This window comes from Leopardus geoffroyi, chromosome A1 (assembly GCF_018350155.1).
Source record: "Leopardus geoffroyi isolate Oge1 chromosome A1, O.geoffroyi_Oge1_pat1.0, whole genome shotgun sequence".
NCBI lineage: Eukaryota > Metazoa > Chordata > Mammalia > Carnivora > Felidae > Leopardus > Leopardus geoffroyi.
In genome coordinates, this window is record NC_059326.1 from 157,994,421 (window position 1) to 158,016,204 (window position 21,784).

At 37.7% G+C, this 21,784-nt stretch overlaps 1 long non-coding RNA gene across 4 annotated transcripts in view; it reads left to right on the forward strand.

Moving 5' to 3' along the window:
* The window catches only part of LOC123608612, a 92,709-nt gene that overhangs the window by 34,930 nt on the left and 35,995 nt on the right, over positions 1-21,784 (forward strand). For 2 of the 4 annotated variants that reach the window (XR_006717336.1, XR_006717335.1), the window contains exons 2-4: positions 11,664-11,723; positions 13,930-14,005; positions 20,181-20,407. This is a non-coding gene — a long non-coding RNA (uncharacterized LOC123608612). The remainder of the gene's footprint in view (positions 1-11,663; positions 11,724-13,929; positions 14,006-20,180; positions 20,408-21,784) is intronic. The other 2 variants (XR_006717339.1, XR_006717337.1) reach the window with 1 other exon arrangement.

Here is a 21,784-nt window from a genome sequence, read left to right on the forward strand (position 1 = left end):
ATCGGGCTCTGTGCTGACCGCTCAGAGCCTGGAGCTTGTTTCAGATTCTGTGTCTCCCTCTCTCTCTGACCCTCCCCCGTTCATGCTCTGTCTCTCTCTCAAAAACAAATAAACGTTTAAAAAAATTTTAAATGGATGCCCTAAAACAATCAGTGGGGTATTACAACATTTGAACCCTCATTGGCCTTTTTAGGAATTTTTGGCTAATATGGAAGGGGTTCAGTATCAAATTTTCTAAATACTTATCAGATTTTCTTTTTCTTTCTTTCTTTCTTTTTTCTTTCTTTCTTTCTTTCTTTCTTCTTTCTTTCTTTCTTTCTTTCAAGAGGAATGTGTACATGTGTACAAGTGAGAGAGGGACAGAGAGAGAGAGAGAATCTTAAGCAGGCTTCATACCCAGCATGGAGCCTGATGCCAGGCTTGATCTCATGACCCTGGGATCATGACCTGAGCTGAAATCAAGAGTCAGATTTTCTAATTACCTAGAATGCATTTTCCTATATATTACAATTCTCTGTGTATTAACTTCAACACTTATACATTCATGATTAGAATGCCTGTACTCTCCTTTTATGGGTAGGTGGTAATGCCTATTACATTTCTCAAATTCTTCAGGATAAGATGTGTGGGCAGTAGAATTAAAGAGCAGAATTCACATTCTTGTTTAGCTTCCTTATGAGCCATGTGATCTTAGGTAAATCATTAACCTCTCTAAGCTTCAATTTTCTTATCTGTAAAACAGAAATGATAATAGTTCCTTTGCTACAGTTTGGAAGATATAATGTAAGTAAAGCCCATGCCATTGTGCCTAGTACATAAGCGCTAAATATTATTATCATTATTGCTTTTGTTGCTATTAAATTCTTTGGAGGAAAAAAAAAAGTTGCAGGCAAATGAATAATTGCTGTGGACATTAAGGAGTTTTCAATGGAAGAAGTTGCATTTCTCTCTTTTGCAAGTATTTGAAATGTACTAACTTGATTATCTGAAATCTAAAATCAAAAGCTATAGCAGTATATTTTATCTCAAAGGAATACCATAAAATTTCATGTTTTGTTATATGCATTATCGATGTCATTTTACCTGCCTCTTACACTATATGCGAGAGGCTAGGAAACATGCGCACACTAGAAAGGAGAGAAATGCAGTTTCTGGCAAGTCACAGCAATTCCTCAAGGTCGGATGGGATGGGGTGGGATCAAATCAGTAATGTGTTGCTATAAACTCGAATTTTTTTTTTTTTTTTTTTTTTTTTTTTACCATGGCCTCCAATCCTTATCTGAATGTTAGTAGATAGTTTTATCTCTGAACTAATTCAGGGTGAGAGACCAAACCTTGGGAAGAGCATGTAGAGATAGAAATGACCTTCTAGTCACTTTACAAAAATGTCCATGTGCTGACCCTGTCCATCTTCTTTCTCCAAAGCACAAAACTACTGCAGGATCTTCCTTAACTTGCGATGGGGTTACATCCCAGTAGTCCCTTTATAAGTTGAAAATATCATAAGTCAGAAATGTATTTAATGCACCTAAACTACTGACCATCATAGCTTAGCCTTGCCTACCTTAAAAGTGCTCAGAACACTCATATTGGCCTACAGGTGGGTAAAATCATCCGACACAAAGCCTATTTTATAATAAAGTATTGCATATCTCATGTAATATCTTGACTATTTACTGAATGTGAAAAACGGAATGACTGAACGGGTGCAGAGTGGTTGTGAGCGTCTGGGTTGTTCACCCCGTGACCACACGGCTGCCCGAGCTGCGGCTCTCTGCCACCACCCAGCTCCGTATCGTACAGCATATCAATAGCCTGGGAAAAGGTGACAGTTCAAAATTCAAAATTCAAAATGTGGTTTCTACTGAAGGTGTGTTGCTTTCACACCACCAAAAAGTCAAAAAGTTGTGAGTCCAACTGTTGAAAGTTGGTGACCGTCTGTATATATTTTCTCCTCTCTTAGTATGCTCTGATGTTATCTAGGTGGCTTTGTGTTATCACTCATTTCAGAAACGAAATACAAGTGGAAGCAATAAAGGGCTTAATCTGAATATTAATACAGCTTATAAGGAGTAGGAATGGAAACTAAATTCTTTTCGTTTTCTTCTTTGGCCTCACGTTTTCTTCCCTCTGGATGGCTTTTCTTCTTTCTCCTCACTGATCCTAATAACTTATACAAACTTGTGTCATCTTTACTATATTCTCCTCTTATTTAATCCCTACTGCCATGTTGACACATTAAATAGCAGTTTTTGAATTCAAGAATCATTGCCTCCATAGCTGTTAAGAGTGAAAGCTGGCCATGTACTATGTATGTACATACATAATTTTATAAAATTTACTTTGAATTTTACTACTGGGACAGTGATTACAACCTTGTCCAGAGTTACTACTCTGTTAGTTCCAAAAGTAGGCATTGAATGATGAGAAGACTGTCTAATTTCAGGAATATTTTATTTTATTTTGGGAGCTAGTGAGAATTGATGGTTGTTCTTTTAGTTGTTTTTTTTTTTAATGTTTATTTTTGAAAGAGAGAGAGGGGGAGACTGAGTGTGAATGGGGGAGGGGCAGAGAGAGAGAGAGGGGGACACAGAATCCAAAGCAGGCTTCAAGCTCTCAGTCAGCACAGAGCCAGATGAGGACTCAAACCTGCGAACCGCAAGATCATGACCTGAGCTGTTTGGACACTTAGCTGACAGAGCCACACAGGCGCCCAGGTGTTTTTGTGTTTTTTTTTTTTTTTTACTTCTATCTTTATGAATTCTCCATTAAAACACTAATTTTGTTTTTGATCTCTAACAGACCAGGAGATTTATGTTCCTGTAACTACTGGAGTTCATTCTCACCTTTTTTTCTCCTATGGGAGGCATGTTTGCTCATTGCTAAGCCTTTTTCAGTTATTCATGATCCTAACTAGAATTTTTAGATGAGTTAAAATGCATTTCCTTGTAGCTTATGCGGCAGGCATCAAATGATTAAAAAACAAAATTCATTTTCCTACCAGGGGCTTAATTCGTCAGAATCTGGGGCAGAGTAAGGGTTGGAGAGAGGAAGGAAGGAACTGAAAAAAAGTAGAAGGTAAAAAGCAGGCATGGATCAGGGAAAATTCCAGCTAGAGCTGATGGACTGAGCTTTATCAGTGCTGCTTTATGATATGTGTCAAAATAAATGTAGGAAACAGTTTTTGCTTCAAAGTTTGGAATGTTGTGGTGATACTTAAATGAAGGAATGTTACAATTGGAAGAGCTGACCTAAAACTTTCCAAAACCATCACTTTTATTTATTAAACTTACTGAAGAGAAGAAAAGTGACAAGAAGAATCATAGATCATTTATTTATTGGACAAAGTACTCAGTTCTTTTCCTTGGTAAAGCAGCAATTAAGATGGGTTTTATTATGCTCAGCATGTGTGTTTGCCTGGTTTAAATTGTTTACATATTTACTGGCAAGGCGCTAATGAAAATAAATCAGTTCGAAGGACTTTTATCTCCCTGTCTGTGGAACACTGTGAAAGTTGCATTTTTAATGGATGATGACCACAGTTGTTTTTAGGATTCCTGAATGAAGTCATGAAGTCCTAAAAATTTTGGAACCCAAAGTTTTGACTCATGTTACAATTTGAGCAACTGCTTTGCTTTATAGAAAAGAGTTCAGTCTAATTTTGACCAAGGCTGTGGATTATTTCTTACAAGTCGGAGGCTCATTTTCTGGGGATAATATTTTAAAGCCTCATAACTAAGGCAATACTTTAGTTAGACTTACTTAAATTATGAGGAGAGATCCACCCAGGTCACTTTAGGGCACCATTTCTCGAATCAGGTATCCTACCCTACACTTTAGCAGTTACATGTGCTGTAACATAAAGGCTTCAGGGCCCTCTGCTAAGTAGGATTAAAGTTTCTTCCTTCCTTCCTTCCTTCCTTCCTTCCTTCCTTCCTCCCTCCCTCCCTCCCTCCCTCCCTCTCTCCCTCTTTCTTTCTTTCTTTCTTTCTTTCTTTCTTTCTTTCTTCTTGTAGCAAGATTTTTAAGAGACTTAAATGTGCAAATGGATATTGTGACTAATCAAGAAAGGACATGGCATTCAGCATTTCCCAGACTATTATCAAGCAGTATCTACTTACATCTCTCAGAATTCTGTTTCTCAGAACACGGTTAGGGAAAAGCTGCCTGGAGTGATAGGCTTCCTTATAAACTGGCAGTCAGCCTCTCTGGACCCTGGTCTTCCAGAAGCCCATCACCATGCCGTATTCAAGAGCAGGGCCCATGACCCACTCTTCTGTGCGACTCGTGTTTGTACTCACTGAGAGAGAGGATCCAATGGAGTTTGCTGGCCACTATCCAATCTGGGGCACTTTGATTGAGATGTCTTAAACCAAAGTGCCTCAGAGCAGTTTGGCTTTTATACATGATCCTTTGGCCTTAGCACAAATCTCTGGACCGATTAGCTGTGGCCAAGGTAGTAATATCAAGCGGCCAAATCCACAGAATTTTAGTGCTGTTGTTCTTTACATGGAGGCTATAATAGGTAGTTAAGTTTTAAGGGCTTTTCTGATTCCATCTTCATGTAAGATATTCATTCATTCATTTATTCAGCAAGCATTATTGGATACCTATCACGTATACTTAACATGAACACCATGTTACACTCTGGGGATACAAACATGAGTAAGATATCTTTCTGTTTCCCAAGCAGCTTGGTTGTCCTTGTTTGTTTCATAGGATACTCTTTGGATGTACAACGAGCTGCTCCATTTTGAAAGCCAGTATAGGTGATTGAAATATATACATACCTCCTTGTTATTTTCCTGTTACTATTTGATCTAATCTTTGGTCTGAATGTTCTGCAGTATTCCCCCAGAGAAACCAGCAGCAGGCAGGGCTCGCACAGATGTGGGGCATCAGGAATGCAGTACTTTTGGTTGATTAATTGATAACATGATTATGGCCTCTTTCCCATGTGGGGGACATGGTGCTGTCTGATGCTGTCTCCTTTTCTATTGTGCATGCTCGGGACAGGCATCCCAGATGGTCCTTGATTGATTGTAAGACAGGAGAGGGACATGGTGGCAGCATGTGTAGCACTGCCAGAAGGAACACATCTGTAGCAGCTGTGTGGATCGTTGCTCTCAATGAGCTGTTCTTTTCTGGGCTGAGGTGCTGGTCTTCATGAAGAAGAAAAGTCCAGGGCGACAGAAAAATTAATTTGTTCTCTAATCTGAGTTTACAAGGACCCTGGCTCATGGCTTACTATGCTTCAAGTTCACTACTCCCAGTGTAGGGAGATCCCTATAGCTATTGGCTTCTCATTAAATATGTTGTATATTACATGGAGGAAACACCAGCAAGTTAAACATCTATTTGGGATAAAAAAGGGAAAGATTCCCACCTGGAAAATTTAAATATATCTGTTAGAGTCCACTTCACAGTTAAAGAAAGTTGTGATATCTTGTGATAGAAATGGCAAGATTACTGAATTTAGTGTTGATGTTTCCCTAGTTGCTTAAAAGGTTGTTAAGGGTTGCTTGCCATTTATAGCCAGATAGAGATAGCGGATGGTGGAAGACACTCTTCCTGGGTCTTCTCCTAAGAACCCCACCACTCATTCTTTTTTTGGTAGCATTCTTCAAAGCAACAATCTCATGCACTGTTCTTTATTGATTCATTGGGTAACTGCTGACTCCAGAGCTAAATGATTACACTGCTTTTCCTTTGGTCAGTTCTTTGCTTATCTGTTCTTCACAGTTCTCTAACAGGTTTCTCACCATGTGGAAGGTGCTGTGCAAGCCACCCGGAGAAATACAGCAGTGCACAAAGTATGCTCCCTGCCATCTGCTGATAGGTATCCAACTGAACATAATACAAGACGTGTGTGATACGTTCCACACAAAGTGGTGTAAAGGAAATTGCAACGGCTTTGTAGAATATGATCATGAGTAGGCAGATTCTGGCCACTGATGCATCATTGTGGACTTGTATGTTAATGTGCTACATTAGGACCCTGAGCAATATCATGGCACCCTCATGTTTCATACACATGAAACTCCTATTACTGAATTCTTTCAGGAATGCATTTTGCAACTTCTGTACATTCTTGAAGCAAAGGCCTTAACACTATAGCTTTTGTTCCTTTTGGACCATTCACCTTCTGGGAACGTCAGTGGGCACTTGGTATATTATAGGCCATCACCAGCCTCCAGCATGAAGGACTTAGTGGAGGGCTCATTTTCATTCACAAATGGGCCTTCCCCTTCTCCTTCTCGGTCATTTACTTCCTTGCTTCTTCAAATACTTAAAGCACAATCTGAGCACTCCATAACACCTTATCAATGAAGTTGGATGCTACTTCTTTACATTTGCAGTACAGTTCTAAAGTTTAGAATCGAATGATAAAGACCCACTCCACAATCATGAATACCAGATCATATTGCTTACTTTTCAAAAATGTCTCCTTTCAGTTTATCTTTGCTTCTACTGACTCAAAGTTCCATAAAATACGTTTAAGAGATCTTCTTCCATTTTAACAACTTGCCCAGACTGGGGATATCAGATTCCTCTTCTTTCCATCTGCTGGAGGAACAGTTATCCATTGTGCTGCACCTTATATACTTTTACAAAATACTGGTACCCAGGACCCACCCACAGAGATTCTCATTTATTGGTTTGAGGTAGAGTTCAGAATCAAGTATTTCTTTTTTACTGAGATATAATTGCCATATTATTTTAGTTTTAGGTGTACAACATAATGATTTGATGTTTGTATACATTATGAGATGATCACCACAATTAGTCTATTTAACATCCATCACCATATATAGTTACAATTTTTTTCTTGTGATAAAATCTTTCAGGATCTAACCTCTTAGCAATGTTCAAATATACAATACAGTGGTAACTAACTGTAGTCACCATGCGTCACATCCCCGTGACTTATTTATTTCACAATCCAAAATTTGACCACCTTCACCTATTTTCCTTAGCCCCTACTGCTCGCCTCTGGCAACCATCAGTCTGTTCCCTGTATCTATAAGTTTGTGATTTTGTTTTGCATTTTTCTTTGTTTGTTTCTAAGAATACAGTATTTTTTTTAATTCCCTAAGTGATTGTAGAGCCAGGCTTGAGAACCACTGCGTCAGTGCTAAAACCTGTTCAGAACCAGTGAATATCTGTAAATCCAGCAGTTGAGGTCCAGTTTTGTTAATCAGGAGGCAGATTTTTTCCAGCAGCTTTGGAACAAAGACTGCTATGGATATCCAGAACATTCTTCGGCCCCATTGCTGAATTACCCCTAGATTAAGGATATTTACTTTTTTGTTTGTTTCTGCTTTAAAGCAACCCACCCACCCAGTTACCCCTGTGGCTAATATATACAAAACTTTAATAAAAGTTAAAAAAAAAAGTTAAACCCTTGTTTAAGACACTATTGCTATTTTCTGGGCAAATTGTCCGAATGAATATTCAAATCTATGATAACTATGTAAATGACACTCCATGGAGTTGTGCAGTGCACAGCCTGCACAACCACACCCTGTGACCCATCACATTCTTGCTTTTCTTGTTTAAACAAGTCATGACTGAATTAGTGATCTGGAGACTGTTGGCCTCAGATGACACATTGGCAGGCTGGTTTAGGCATAGTATCTAAGATAAAAGGCAACTTCAAAGTCTGAGATGATGGGTTAAGATGTTCTCAAAAGGCTCCCTGCCTCATGACTCTGTCATGTTGCTTAATTTATCCCAGGTTGCCAGGGAAATGAATTCAAAGTTGACCAGTACAGTGCCTAGAAGCTGTGTATGAATAATAAATAAATTGATGGCAAATATGCCTTTGCTTGACAACCCTGGATGGCTTTATTTGCTTTTGCAAAGCTAAAGACTGACATAACCTGCTCAACCCAGCACAATTGCTAAGTAAGCCAGGCTTATTTTCAAATTTCTCAACATCTTCTTTTTGTGTCCCATTCTTTATGGAAGTGAACACCAAGAAAAAGCAGGTGTGTTAGTCATGGAATATTCTGATAGAAGCATTTAGCTCTGTACCTCTCTGCTTGGCCAGTGAATTCTATGGATGGGATCTCATGTAGCTGCATGTAAGTGAGCTCTGGTAGTATAGCTGTGCTGTTCACTAAAATCTTCTGCGGTGATGGAAATGGCCTATAATGTGCTGTCCAATAAACTATAGGTAGATATCCCTAACCATATGTGGCTACTGAGCACTTGAAATATGGCTAGGGAAACTGAGGAATTAAATTTCTAATTGTAAATACTTTTAATTAATTAAAATTTAAATTTAAATAGCTACACATGGCTAATGGCTATCATATTAGACAATACAGGTCTGAAAGATAGGTCTTATCTAGAGGGGAAGGTAACTAATATTGTGTATCTTCAAACTGTCAGAACATTCTTTTTTATTATCTTATTTGATCTTCATAAGGCCTCACAAGGTAGATTTTATCATCCCCATTTTATAGACTGAAAATAACTGAGTCCCAGAGAATCAATTGTCTAAGATCTGTGACTAAAAAGGATCAAATCAGCATTCAAACTTAGGTTTCTTTGATTCTAAAGCCTGCACTTGAAATTTACTTGGGGAAGTAGTCTTCACTGTTAGAAACCAAAATTCACAATAAAAGCAATCATGACAACTACTAAAATACTCCTCGAAACATGTGCTTTGTCCTTTCTATTTCCTTTTTTCATCAGATTAAAATTGGGCTTGCGGTCCACTGGGTTGCTCAGTCAGTTAAAGCGTCAGACTCTTGATTTTGGCTCAGGTCATGATCTCACGGTTTATGAATTTGAACATCATATCGGGCTCTGCACTTGACAGCATGGAGCCTGCTTGAGATTCTCTCTCTGTCTTTCTCTCTCTGCCCCTGCCCCGCTTGCGTTTGCAATATCTCTCAAAAATAAATGAACATTGAAAAAAATTGGGACTTAAGTACACTGAATAGAACCATCAGAAAGAATCTCACATATTAGTAGCTGCTTAGGACTGAGCAGAGATATATCAGGGAGTTGTCCGTTTCTTTTCATTAAAGCCCAAACTCTGCCATACCAGACCTCTTCTCTGCTGAATTGGTTATCTCCCCACCCCTACTACATCTCTTCCTTTATTTCTTAAGATGCCCAGAGTCCATATTTATGGTCCTTTCTCCTGTGCTCTCCTTTGTTCATGGTTCTTACCCATATCTAGTGAATATGTGTTCATCATCTAGGCAATGGTTCTTAGCCCTGGCTACATCAGGAGTAACTGGTGCACTTTTAAAAACTCAGCTGCCAGAGATTCACTCAAACAAACTGAATGTGGATTTCTGAGAGTTGGGTCCAACCATCAGTATTTTTTAAAGTTTCCCAAGGGACTGTAATGTGCAGGCAGGGTTAAGAAGCACAGCCCTTATTGATTGGTCATCTGCCTGTATCGTAGAGTTTTGCTGATTCCAGACTTTTTGAACTCACAGCACTAGGTAGGTGAGTATTGTAGGTGGAAAAGGGTGGGTGTTGTGGATGGCAAGTAATAAGCATTTGAAAAAGTGTCAGAAGGTAAAGAAGACAAAAGAGTTATGGTAAGGGGTCCTAGGAAGGCTTCTGTCACAGCCATTGTGGATGGGTAGAGTTTAGGAAATGCTGATGGGAGAAAGAGCTTTAAGATAAATAATCTATATTGGCATTGCTTCTGTTCAACATCATTTGTTGAGAACCTTTTGCACCAGCTCCTGTCATAGGGGCACAAAGATAGAAGGAAAAAAAAAGGTCCCTGCCATGTAATAAATTACAAGTGTAGAATTAATAAAAAGAAGAGAAAAATAAGAAATACCTGACCAAATAAGAATAATCCTTATTTAACTACTTATGTGTACCATTTGCCATTATTACTCAGCACAAGTAGCTTTATACACATCATTAAATATGTGTTGGGCTATCTTTGTTGTAACTTGTATTCAGTTGCAGCAGTAGCCTCTGTTTATAACTTCTTAGCCTTTATGTGGTCTGTTTGTGAAGAGTTTAAACAAATTGAAAGGAGACTTCCACCTGCAACTTCCCTTAAGTGTTATGTGTGAAGTAAATGTCTATAATGGTTTTTGGCAAATGCATTAAATAAGTCTTCTCATCTTCTTGTACACCCCCCCCCCCACACCCGCCTTGCCAATCCTTGGCCCCACCACATCACACCTAACACGTTTTTCTAATCATAGCCTAAAGTATTTTTCTGTGCTTTGATGGGATAGAAATGGAAGAATTAAAGAGAAACTTCTCTAGTAGTAAGGGTCACAGGGCATCTGTGTTGGGGGGATGGGGAGCCCACAGTCCTTCTGTCCACTAGAAGCAGCATTAAGTACATCTCCACGGTTTCATGCCTGCTTGTCATGTGCTTCAACATCAGAATTCACTTGGAAACCTGTCTTAATTTTAGCATGTGTGTAGTGTTTGGGGTAGGGCTTCCCACCAGGAGATCATGGAAGCATAGAGGATGGCAAGCACTCCTATTCGCTGAGCACTGACTTCCTCTTCACACCAGTGTTAACAAATAACATCAACAAAGCATAAATTTGTTCCGCCTGTTTTGGTGCTTTGTATAAATGGTATCATAGAATGTGTGTGGCTTTTATGTCTGGCTTCTTTCCTTTAACACAACATTTGTGAGATTCCTTCATTTTGTTGGGTGTAACTGTAGATCGTTTACCTTCATAACTGTAGTGTTTTCCACTGTGTGAATAAACTCAAATATATTTATACGTTCAACTGTTGATGGACGTTTGGGTAGCTTTCAGGTTGAGGCTATTACAATTGCTGCTATGACCAATCTGATACATGTAGTTCTGTGAATGTATATATGTATTTCTGTTGGGAATATACCTAGAAGTGGACCTGTCAGATAATAGGATATGTGAGCATTCAGTTTAAATAGATAACTTGCCAAACAGATTTCCAGAGTAGTTGCACTGATTCTCTGGTCCATCAGCAGTGTATGAGTTATGGTGCCTCTCTTTGTTCCTTTCCATCTTCTCATTTTAGGCATTCTGGAATATGTCCAGGATGCAGTATGGTTTAATTTGCATTTTCTTAGTGATTATGGAAGTTGAGCACCTGTTGTATTCATTGGCCATATACAAGTAATTTTTGCCACTTGTTCTAACACGATTATTCTAATAACATATAGACAAATTTCTTATCCTATTTTTATCTCTAGCTATTTTCATACCCCCCCCCCTTTTTTTTAACCAATATAATGTCATTGGGAAAATAAGTTCCCTCCTTTTAGGCTAATCTAATACAGTTGTTTTCTTAAATTGTTGTTACCTGGTAGTAAAGTGAACAACATTTGTTCTCTCAAAACAAGAGGAAGATTTCACTAAAATTAAATAACCTGATATATAGTAAGTGTGAACAGATTCAAGGAAGATTATGCATAGTCATTTTGGAATTTGAATAACTAATGTAAGTCTTTGGATGAGATAAAATATTTTATATCAATTATATCTTCCTCAAAAGGCTGTCAGCCTTAATACTAAGAGAAGGAACAAGCCTAGAGAAGAACCCACCCTGATGGAACTTGCTTTCTAAATGACAGTGCTGTTCTAGAGTTGATATGACATTGATAAATTTGATTTAAATCAAATGAGCTATTGTTTAATAGGCCTTTTATATTATTGGAATTCAAGGCTGCCAAGCTCTTCTGTGAAGTACAGTCATGGAACTTCAGAGAAGCCTTCCATGGTAAGGTGAGTTGGGTAAACTCATTAAACTAACAGAGTTATTGGAGCATTCTGGGCTCTGCTAAAGACCACACGGGCAGTGTGACAGCCAAGAAAAGAAAGGCTAGAGAATAGTAGGAACCACAGAAATAAAATAAGCTAGGTTGTCTGGCCCTGTCCTCATTTTCTTATTTTAAGCAAATACCTAGTGTATTTATTGCCTGACAATGACTGACAAAGGTATATAAAAAGTTCTGGCTCTTGGAGTGCCTGGGTGGCATGGTCACTTGAGCAGCCAACTTTGGCTCACATCATGATCTCATGGTTTGTGAGTTCGAGCCCCGCATCAGGTTTGCTGTTGTCACCACAGAGCCCACTTCAGATCCTCTGTCCCCCCCTCTCTCTGCCCACCCCTGCTCTCTCCCTCAAAAATAAATAAACATTAAAAAAGAAAAGTACTGGCTCTCCTTTTTGGAGAAAGCAATTTAGTTGGTTGTATGTTGCTGACTGAAACCTCATGTCCTTTGAGGCATCAATGGGATTTAAACTGGTCCCAAGTCTTTACAAATTGCTTGCTTAGTTATTTTTCTATACAGAGAATATTTTTATAAAAATGTATAATTCAAGGAACAGATTTCTCAAGGGCTTGAATGCCTTTGAATGCGCTACTGCATTGACCAAGCGTGAACACAATGCAGATCTCTCGTCACTTGTGATATACTGGGCATTGCGGCTCGACTGTCTACTCTCTCATCCCTATGTCTGTGAATCTATCATTACTGCCATACCATTTGAGTTTTGGAGGATTTGAGATTTGGGAGTGGACTTTAAGAAATAGATGTATGCTTGAAATGTTTATCTTTTGGCATCTTATCAAGGACTTGCTAACATAGGTCCTGCATAGGGAAGAGGAAGAAATGAGAGGAAAATTATGAGAGAAGAAATGAGTTAGAGCCCCAGTTTTACAGTTCAGCCCTGATTCTGCCCAAAAAATTTACTGAAAGAATAACTCCTGAAAGGTGTGTGTGTATATATATACATATATATATGTGTGTGTGTGTGTGTATATATATATATATATATATATGTATGCATGTATATACATACACAGATATATATATTTACTTTTTGTCCTAGGATATCACAAATTTGAGGGAAAAATGTATTTTGGAACATCAAAAAATGTGTCAAAATACAGTTTCTGCCATTATAAAATTTGTCCTTAGATCCAGTATCAGGTGTGTGTGTGTGTGTGTGTGTGTGTCCATTTTCACCCATTACTTCATAGAGATGATGGGTGTGACAACAAAGAGGAAACGAGACAGTTATTTTTCCTGGTCACTGGCCTTTGCTTTTAAAATTTCTTCTGGTCTTCCAAACTGGTATGTTTCCCTCTGCCTCTAAATGGTTCACGTTTCAAAAACATTTTGAGATAATTGTTACACTGTGTTTTCCACTCCATGGTGAAAAATCTCTAGCTGTATGTCCTAGAGAAACTTGGTATGAGTGATGAACAGGAATGAAGGATCCACAGAAGAGACCACCTGATGGATCTAGCTTGAGTCCTAGACTTGTTCTCTGACACCACCCTCTTTTCTCCATCCCTTCTGGAAGTGCCTGAGTTATACCATCATCGGCAATGAACTCTTTGTGCTTTAAGGAGGGAGAGATGAGAATCTGTTTGACTTTTGCTGAAGTTAGTCTATTACCACCTTGAGGTAGTAGCAGATGTTAACTACCTGGAAGGCACAATGACCTTTGATTTGAAACAAACCAGCGCTTTAAAGTTTCAGATAATTATGTTTGAGATAATTCACAGCTGGTCTGGGGCCTTCGCCTCTTTCATTGACAGTAAGCCATATTTTAACTCATCCCCAGATGTACAAAGTCTATTCATTGACTCAGTGAGTCATTAACTGCCTTTAAAGTTTCATTAAAAGCAGAGACATTGCTAAAGAGCTTGTATTAGTCACCCTTTGATCCAAGTTCAGTTAGACATTTGAGGAGAGAATTGATAACGTAACAAATGATGTCAAAAGAGAGAGGCTAACGTAGCTATCGGAGTCTCCACTGTTCAGGTCCAACAAATACTGAAAAATTTGTTGGAATGGCATCCGGTCAGCAAGTGTGATATGCTGCAGGGGGGATGGATATTATATTACTGAATACGATAGTTTGTGTGAGCTCACATGTTTGTCCTGTCTCCTCCTCCTTTCCCGGTCTTCCCTTCTAGGTCATTCGATGCTGTCACCCCTTCCACATAAATAGCACATTTGCTCAAGACATAGAGTTTATTTTGAAGGACACAGGTAATTCAAAAGCTATTTATGTTTGAATAGTACTTACCTAATTTAAATAGCCCAGCAATGATGAAATACTAGCATAGCAGAATCTAAAATAGTTTGGCCCAGCTTATTAAGTTGTTATGATGCACATTACAGGCTCATTTGCTATAATTAATTAGTGAAGACAGGATAGAGCTTCGGCCTTAATTGCTTCTATCTAACAAATGTTTTTGAGGAGAGTTCATTTATTAAGAGGAGCCTAACTGAGAAGAATACATAGGCAAAAAGTTCTTTCTTGTGTTCTTTCTTCACGTCATATATTTTTTCCAATGCTGTTATTTAAAATAAATTTTTTAAAGATCTAAGTAGAAGCAAGTGTTGTGTTCCTTTGCCAAGCAGTCTTTTTCACTAAACTGACATTTCCTAAAATATCATCTTTACATGCAGTGTGTTTTTCTCCCACTGGTTGCTGGCTGACCTTTGTGCTTTAACTCTTTCGAATCCTTAGAGCATTTAGGAGATAGAGTTGGAAGCCATGATAGGATTCATTTTCTCTCTCTCCTTGTCAAGCCTCCAGAGCAGGATAAGATGATGAGTACAGTCAAAACAGCAATACAAAACCCATAGAATAGATATACCACGTGTTGATATCAGTCCCCTGAACTAGTATTATTATTTTTTATGGATATTCATTTTTTACATGTCAACATGCAAACAGTAATAATTCTTTCATTATTTAGCTATAAAAAATTTTTGAAATGGCTCTTTACATATATTATTTCATTTAGTCATATTCTGAACACTGAAGCTGGCTGGGCGAGATGCTGTTCCTCTCCGTTTACAAATAATGGAACTGAGATTGGAAGATGCTAAGGGATTTGGCTGAGAGCACGCACCTGTTTAGTGGCCACCAGAAACAGGCCTGACTTCTGATAGTTGGCACATATCCCTCTGTACTGTTGTTGTTAAAGATTTTAAACATGCAGGAAATAGACAAAACTGATACCCACATATCTACCTCCTTGGATTTAACAAATGTTAGCCTTCTATTTATTTGCCTCAGACCATTTTTGTTTTGGCGTTTGTAATCAAGCATTGTGAGTGCATCTAATACTGTCCTTCCTCCATCTCTTTTCCCATTCCTCCTTCCCTCCCTCAAGAGTCCCACAGTCCTGAATTTGTTGGGAAGCATTCCCATGCAAGTTTTCAGATTTTACTCTGTATGTATCTATCCATGAACATATATAGTATTATGCTGTGCCTTAAAATTTCACACATATGGAATCATACGTACCATGTCACAACTTCAGTTTGGTCCTATGTCTTCAGTAGTGTGTTTCCAAAATTTATCCATGTCAATCTAGTTCATTCATTTCAACAGGTGCATAGTATCCCATTGTATGAACACACCATGTTTATTCATCCATTCCTTGTTTATGGACATTGGGGTTATTGTCCATTTCCCCCTATTTTAAAAAGTGCAGTAAAGAATATCTTTGTGACTTTCCCTTGGCCAAAGGTACAATAATTTCTCTAGGTCTGAAGGATATATCAGAACGTTAATTAATGTGCACATTTGCAGCTTTCCTAGGTATTAGTGTATTTTTCTCCAAAGCATTTGTACCAATTTGTTCTGCCACAGATGGTACATAAATTATTTTTCCCCATATTCTTTACAACAGTTGGAGTTATTAGCTTTCATATTGTTCTCCCCCGGCCTCTTCATTCCATTGGTGTATAATGATTTCTCCTTGTTTTAATTTGATCCTTATGTTTGCCTGTCTTTTCTTATATTTATTGGTTGTTGAGATCTCTTCTTCAACAAATTGTCTGATTATATTATTTGATTCATTTCCCTATTGAACTTCTTGCATTAATCATTATTTGTAGGAATTTCACATATATTCTGGATATTTTAGCAATTATATCTTCTCCCAATCTGTGACTTGTCTCAGCATTGCTTATGGTGACTTTCTTGTAGTACAGAAAATTTTTATTGTAATGTGCAATATGATTTATCAATATTTTCCCTTGCATTTATAGTATTCTGCCTTTAAAGAAATCTGCCTTGGATTGATGTCATAAAAATATTCACCTATTTTTTTTTAAAGGCTTAAAGCTTTATAGGTATTATAATAATTTTGAACTTATTTTTATGGATGGTGAAAGGTAGAAACCTACTTTTCCTTTTCCTTCATGGATAACCAGTTATTCCAGTGACATTTATTAAATAATCCATATTTTAACTTTTGATTTTTTAATTTAGTTTTTAATTTCTATCAAATGTAGGTACAAAATACAAATACTCAAGAATTCTACAGTCTATTTTAAAAATGAAAAATTGGAGTTCCCTTCTATTTCCTGCACCCCAGATACAAACACTATTTTATTCTTTTAGACTTTATAAAGTAAAAACAAACAAACAAACAAACACTTTTATCTCTTAATAGTATGCTCGTGATAACAGCTCTTAATTTGTCACATCGGGTTATTATTCTTTAACTTTAAACTTTGGAAGATGAGAGGTTTTTTTAGTTTGTTTGCATTCTCCTCAAATAGTGTTACTGTAATTTTGGTTTAATAAATATTCCATATTTACATTATTTCCATTATGTAAACTACTTACAAATGTACTATGTACTACTACAGTTTAATTACTTTTCTTTTCCTGCATATTTTTGGTTTGTTTTTATTGGAGTTATAGTCTTATTTTATTCATATATTTATTTTTTGTGTTCTTAACATAATTAGCTCCAAACTTCCTCTTATGCAAATCTCCTCTCATGTTCAAACACTTCCATTTTCTGACAATGTCATCTTTTAAAAATTATTTTCATTGAGAAAAAATTGACATATAACAAATTAGTTTCAGGTGTCAACACGATTCAATATTTGTATACATTGAGAAATGATAACTACATTGAGTCTAGTTAACATTCATCACCTCACATAGTTACAGTTCTTTTTCTTGTGATAAAAACTTCTAAGATCTACTCTCTTAGCAGATTTCAAATATATAATATGGTATTATTCATCACAGTCACCATGCTGTACATATATCCCCATGACTTATTTATTTTATAACTGGAAGTTTGTACCTTTTGACTCTGTTCACCCATTTCACCTGTCCCCTAACTCTCCTATATATAAATGAGATTAAATAGTATTTGTCTTTCTCTATCTGACTTATTTCACTTCATGCTCTCAAGATCCACCCATGTTGTTGCAAATGTCAAGATATTATTCTTTTTATGGATGAATAATATCCCATTGTGTATGTGTACATTTTCTTTATCCATTTATCCATTGATGGACACATAAGTTGTTTCCATATCTTGGGTATTATGAATAATACTGCAGTGAACATAGGGGTACATATATCTTTTCAAATTAGTGTTTTCATTTTCTTTGGATAAATACCCAGAAGTGGAATTGCTGGACCATGTGGTAGTTCAATTTTTAATTTTTTGAGGAGCCCCAATGTTGTTTTCCATAGTGGCTGCACCAATTTACATTCTCACCAACAGTGTACAAGGGTTCCCTTTTCTCCACATCTTCTTCAACACTTGCTGTTTTTTGTCTTTTTTATAACAGCCACTCTAACAGGTGTAAGGTGATATCTTATTGAGGTTTTGATTTGCCAGTATCATCTTTTTAAAGATGTCTGTCTCAAAGCCTTCTCACCCCCAATCTGGACAAGTTGTTCTCTAGGTGGTAAAAAGGGTGGTCTTGAGATCTCCTGTTATCATTCTGGTAATTTCCTTTGCTTCCCTCTTGGGTTAGATTGTTTTATGGATCCCATTCTTCCTTCTCTTGCCTTAATTCCCTTAATTCAGTGGAATATATTCATTAGTAACTTTCCGAGAAAGAGTACATGTTGGATAAAGTTTTGGGGATCTTCTATGTCTGAAAATATCTCTATTCTCTCCGTAACTTGGCAAAGTATAAATGTTTAGATTATTTTGCCTCAGAATACATTTTTCCTCAAAACTTTGAAGGCTTTACTCCATTGTCATACTTTTTAGTAATGCTCTTGAAAAGTCAGAGGCGTTTTATTCCTAATCTTCAGTAACAGAAGAGTGAAAATATGAAAGAAGGCTTCCTGAGCTGCAGAACATGAGTCCCTCAGTGCTAGAGTGGAGTAGCAATAAAAGAGAATTTGAAAGAAACTAATGTGTGTTCAGTGTCTTCTTCCTGCCTTGGAGAGGTGGGAAGGACAACACACCCATAAGGACCCAGTGCGGAGAGAAGTCAGTAATTGGAGGAACCAACATTTTGGAGGTCTGAGGATAAATGAGATTCCTGTGGGCCAAGAGAAGATAAACAGGTTTGTGTTGTCTTCAAAGAACCTCCCTCCTCCCTTCTTGGTAGGCCAGGAGACCCCAGAAGCAAGAGTGTATGGGTGTACTTTTTGGGTCAAGATCTGGGGGGGGGTTCACAAGAGGTCAACCAAAAGGTGCACTGTTGCAGTGTGGAGGCTCCAAAGTGAGGGGAATCCCTAAAGGACCCCCAAATTTGGTGCTTGCCACCCAGAGGACACTCACAACCAGATTTCAGTAGCACCAAGGAGGGCTTAATGGAGATGTTCTAGTCACACCAAGTTTGTCTCACAAAGAACCACGTTGTAAACACTCTTGGAGGAACTATTCCAATAAGAAGAAAAGCAATTCTAGGAGACACAGCAAAATATATGGAAAATAAAGATGATTAGATAAATGTGGTAAAGCTTATTTTGTCCAAAAGATAATCAGAGCCCAAAGGGAAAACAAACAAACAAACAAACCAAGAACCTCTTACCTTTCCAAAAGTAAAATTCTAGATAATAGGATGGGAAATAGAGAAGCAGAGACTAAAGTGTTGAGAGTATGTCCTAACAACACAGCTTCAAATTCTATACAATGTCATGATTATGTAAGACGTTGTCCCCACCAGAAGCAGTGTCAGAAAATATCAGTGTATTACAATATATTTGTAGTCTTAAAAAATAATATATTCATTTCAAGAGATACAGGAAAATTACTTGATAATTAGTGGTAGCTGGTGGTGAGTAAAGTAGTGGTATGCTGGAAATATAATATTAAATAACCTGCCTCCCCTTCTCTGAAGGCTGGTGAACTTCCTGCAGACAACTCTACCTTGAGTGGGTAGTGGAAAATCTTAACTTTAAATGAAAATGGAGATTTGTTTTGTTTTGTCTTGTCTCACATTGCGTTCTCTAGAAGCAGAGACTGAGTGTAAAATTCAGGACTAACAAATTTTTGAGGAGTGTTCTTCAGAAAAAGTCATTAAGTTTAAGGATAAGAAAAGTAAACAAGTGGGGCCAGGGTATGATTTCAGGATACATGCAGCTTTAGTTGCACAACAGAATTGTGTCCCCTGGAGCCAGGGTCTGGCCTCTCATACCTTTAAAATCAGTTATTGATACATATGTGGGGGGGAGGTAGGGGAGTGGTATCATGACTTCCCAGGAAAGATGGCACTTGTCAGCTGATGGCAGTTCTCCTGAGAGAATTCTCTCAGAGCCATTCATAGGCCATTTTCACAGTAGCTGAGAGAAGAATGTGCAAGCCTATTAAACGGGATGAGGGCAGAGTAGTGAGGAATGACAGCTTTTACCACACTGATTCATATATTGACCTGAAAATTCTAGTTTCTGGATTAAAATTGTATTTTACAAATTAAAGTGATTGTAGGATTTTCCACATCATGTGGAAGAACAGGCATGGGATTGCTTATTTTTATCCAGGGTTAGAGGAAGATGTTCTCCAACTAAAAAGGACAGCAAACAAAAACAAAGTGGCTTTTTGTGATTATATCTCATGCATCCTGCATGCTCAATACACCCCATGTGTGCACACATACACACATAGTATGCATGTATGCATAGGTACATATTTCATCACATTTTATGTCACACATACATGTTTGCACATGTATACATATATACACATATGCAGACATATTTCATTTACTATCTCATCTTATATTCTATAGATTAGAAAAAAAACAAGTGTTATATTCTTTAAGTGATTTTATTTACAAGTAGCTACTGTTAACACCAGTATTGTATAAGCATTAAGATCTATATGGCCGTTATTGCCATAGCAAAAGTATAGAAGATACTCACATTTTCTTTTCAGCATTATACTTCTTTGAAATAAAGAAAGTTGAAAAGAGGGCATTTCTTTTTCTGCCAAAGATCTGGAAACACTTTGTCCCTGGATGGACTTTCAGCCAAATGAGGATCTCCATAGGAATGGAAGAAATCACACGCTCTGCTCCAGGATCCTGCATTTGCCAGGTCACATTGCTTTACTTTGGATTTCTACCATCCGAGAGAAGGTCAGTCCAAAGACCTGAGACCTACCATGGTGCTGCAGATTGCTGAGCAACGCCAGGGAATATGTCCTCTTGCATCTTTGCCAGGTAAGGATCTGAAGATGAGATGTTTGCATCCCCGGTGCCTCACATTTTGTGCCAGACCAGGACTGCACTGCAAGAAGTCTCTTTGCCAATTTTCCTTTATTAAGAAGATACTCCCTTCCATGCCCAAGAATAATATTATGGAAAAGGATAACCATTTAGCTATGTTTGACCATGGTCCTAAGGAATTCAATGGGATCCCACAGAATTCCAAACTACACATTTTTTAATTCACAAGTAAAGGATGAAAGGTATGTCAGTGGACATGATAACAGAAAATGCATAGTTCTTTAGAATGCTTTACAACGTCACCAGAATGCCAAGCATCTGTGTCTTGATGGATGTCATATACTATGGCTATATACATAGTATGCTAGCCTTATATTTTGAGCAATAATGAAACATACTTGGGAAATTGTGAAAGCAAAGTTGACCATTAAGGACTTGGCATTTCATTTTGCTGTATGGAAAGACATTTAGCATATGGTTTTACACCCAGCATTTGGGAGTTTGTCCAAGCTCAGTGGTCCTATACACAGTCAACATCCTCTCTTCTAGAGTTTAGATAGCTCCACTAGCATTCAGAATCTTCAGGCCCACACTGAACCATTATTTTAAAGCACACTTTTTAGTGCCAGACAACAGGCAAACACTAGTGAAGTTCCAGGGAGAGGCATGTTTATTTGTTTTCTGCGGTTCAGAAACCATTTCCGTTTGCTTGAATAAGACACTGTCTAAAAGCAACTTCCTTTCTTTTCCCATGGCTCCTTGAAATGGCAAATTATTAAAATTATCAGGGCTACTGGTATGAGAATGAATGAGAGGTGATCTCATTTTGGAGGAGGCAAGGAACAGAAAATATTTGAAAAATTAACATAAATCCATTCTATGGGACTCAAGATTGTGTTTTTGGGGGGGTCTTTGTTTGATAATTCCTCTCTCCCCTCCCTTGATAAACACACACACACACACACACACACACCTTGGTTCTAATACTGCATTATTAAGATGATTCATCTCAGGCTGAAGTTCTGTCTTTTAGCCTGTATCACTACTCAGGAGAGGTCATGAGTTAAAAGAAAACAATGAACAATGAAGTCAAATTAACAAACAAATGAGTAAAGTTGCTGAAAAGAAAACTTTGTTTATATGTGAATCTCTGTGTACAGAGAGACCTGGTACATCAATACTAGACTGTTAATCAGAAAATCTGGATTCTGAACCCTTCCCTGACACCCATGTGACTTTGGGTGAGACCCATAATCACACTAAGCCTCATATCCACTTCTGTAAAATGCTGAAACTAATTACCTGCTTTACTAACTCCAAAGAATTATAGCTAAGTGTCAAATAAGATAGCGTGTGAAAATATGTCATGAA